General features: G+C 40.4%; 1 protein-coding gene across 1 annotated transcript in view; it reads right to left on the bottom strand.

Annotated features, from left to right (window-relative positions):
- Positions 1-1,365, bottom strand: part of LOC109484859 — a 5,718-nt gene extending 4,353 nt beyond the window's left edge. The window contains exon 1 of the mRNA XM_019788250.1: positions 1,245-1,365. The gene's annotated coding sequence lies outside the window, so the exon portion shown is untranslated. The remainder of the gene's footprint in view (positions 1-1,244) is intronic.
- Between the last annotated feature and the right edge of the window lie 1,135 nt (positions 1,366-2,500).

The raw sequence follows: 2,500 nt of genomic DNA, 5'->3' as shown, positions 1-2,500 counted from the left end.
ACAGCGATGGGTTCACCACATTTTACGACATGGCAGGGAAAGGAATGCGAAACACAAGGGAAAACAATGATTTACATTGATATAACTATAATATGAAGTGACATACGACTAAAACAACAGTTGGATAGCTATTCCCTACTTTATTGGTTAGCAGTTAGTAGAAATTCTTCAATCAGTGACTGTATTTTTAAGGTAGATTACGTACCTCCAAATTTTCGGTGTCGACTGTACACCTTTCTCACGGAGTGACCTAGTCTCGCGAGAACACGAGACTAGGTCGAGACTTGTGTGGATCTTCTGACCTCCCCCGCCGCCTTTATTGGTTAGGATTTTTAATTGCATAATGCAAACTGTTGATTTTCAAAATAAAAATAACGTTCATGCCCCGCATTCCAATGCTGGAGCAGGAAAGCTTGAAATACCTACCAAAACACTTGAATACAGACATACTGTCAGTATGGAAATGCTCTGTACAGGTGTTAATCAAGTTAAATCCCAACAGCCAATCAGCAAGAAATGCTCTGTGCAGGTGGAAATGCTCTGTGCAGGTGTTAATCAAGTTAAATCCCAACAGCCAATCAGCAAGAAGAATAGAGGAAAGCTGCATGCCTATTGGTTGATGCCCTGCATTCCATTGTGATGACTCATACCCAAACGTGGTAAACATGGCACACTTACACAGTAATACATTTGCTATAACACAGCCAAAAAACTCAAATAAAACCATTCTAAAAGCCTGTATCACAAAAATTTAAAAAACGCCTAGGGGTATTTGCCCACTGTACCTCCATACCAAATTTCAGGACCTTAGGCCCTAAAATGAAGAAGCTGAATCCATTTTAAAAATGGCAGGAGAAGAAGGAGAAGGAGAAGGAGAAGAAACACCAGAAAAAGCAATATGGTTTCACCTCACCACTTCGTGGTGTGGTGAACCCATAAAAAACCTCCTTAGCGAAGGTAATGATAGGCTTCTGATAAGAAAATCTCGTAAAAGAAAATTTATAGTACTTCGTTCTCGTCGACATAAATCAGAAAAAGCTATTGCGTCGCATTACATGCTTTTACGACTTACTACACAATAGAAAACAGACTAACTTTTCTAAAAGATGAAAACGATCACAAATGCAAATTAATGCTTATTATCTATGTTAAAAATCCCTTATGCAAAAGTCAAAGAGTTCATATGTGATACGACAAAAAGTGCAGATATCTACACAAAGAAAAAAAGAAGAATACAAACTTACGGTTGTTGTTGCGTCTGTTGCACTACTTTGAAGACCTTGTGGCAGTAGTATGTGTGAAGTTTAGAAGTGCAGGGCCTTATATACACCTTGCACAGGAAGCAGATATTACGTTTTTTAATTGAAAGCCTTCTCAGAAGACGACTGTCACTGGGACGGGCGAGAACATTGGAGTGAACCATTTGGTGTCCAAAATAGGGGTGTGTAGCCAAAAAAACTGCAACAGTTGGACACCCTATGCTTAGTATATCCCAAATGACAACAGTGCCGCGCACTGGGCATGTGGTAAAATATAGTTGCGCACTGAAGCCAGTTTGGCTTGTCGTTTTAAATTAAGGCTTATCTCACCTAAAATACCTGTTTAAGTCAGTTTTTCTATTCGCAGTCTACTACACCAAAGTCAAAACAACATGGCAAAAAAGCATAAAGTCACCCTCCGTACCAAATGGAACAGTCCGTTAATATGTTTTGTAAGACAGAAGGCGAGCGGAAGTACTAGTACTTGTTGTTCATGTTTGGTTGAACTAGTCTTCAGATGCTTACCGGTACCGGAAGCCCCACTGTTCTTGACCCCTTCCTTATCAAATCTTAACCGCCGTGCGCAGGGGCCTTTTCCGGGGTAAAAAGAGGAAAGGACCCCTAAGTCAACAGTTATGTATTTAGACTTGATGACCCTCCCAGAGGTACATATACTGAGAAACAGGCGGGTATACGTAATTAACGTTGTTATCATATAGCGTGTAACTAATTTATTACGTTTTGTCAAATAAACATATCATGTGCAATGTTGTATGTAAACGTCCGTATGATCGTTTAGGTGTTCCATTTGGGGTCACCTGCGGTCATTCGAACAGAGCGGGTGTTCCATTTGGGGTCACCGGAGGTCGCAGTGTTATAGGATTTAAACACCACGGTGCTTATGAGATTTAATCACCGCTGGTAATGTTGTGGTGTCATAACCAATATGAATCTTTTGAGGAACGTTTGATTGGTCGATGTCTTCTGACTATATGATAATATATGAATAAGCAGATCTTTTGGGGGCTGTATCAAGGCAGTATCCAAGGCGGAAGTCTCCATGTAACCTCCTTGCAGTATCCAATGCACCACCCGAAAAAAATACCCGTACGAAAAATAAAGGACAAGCACCAACACGAGCCAAAAACAAACCGAAGCCTAAATTTTTGCTAGGAGAGAAATTAGATAACCGTTCGTTATCAAACTTTAACTACCAATGCCCGGTGGCTTTTTTGGAGGAA

The sequence above is a fragment of the Branchiostoma belcheri genome, unplaced genomic scaffold, assembly GCF_001625305.1.
Source record: "Branchiostoma belcheri isolate BF01 breed outbred unplaced genomic scaffold, Haploidv18h27 scaffold1, whole genome shotgun sequence".
NCBI classification, from domain to species: Eukaryota; Metazoa; Chordata; class Leptocardii; order Amphioxiformes; family Branchiostomatidae; genus Branchiostoma; species Branchiostoma belcheri.
This window is presented reverse-complemented; position numbering and strand designations above follow the sequence as displayed.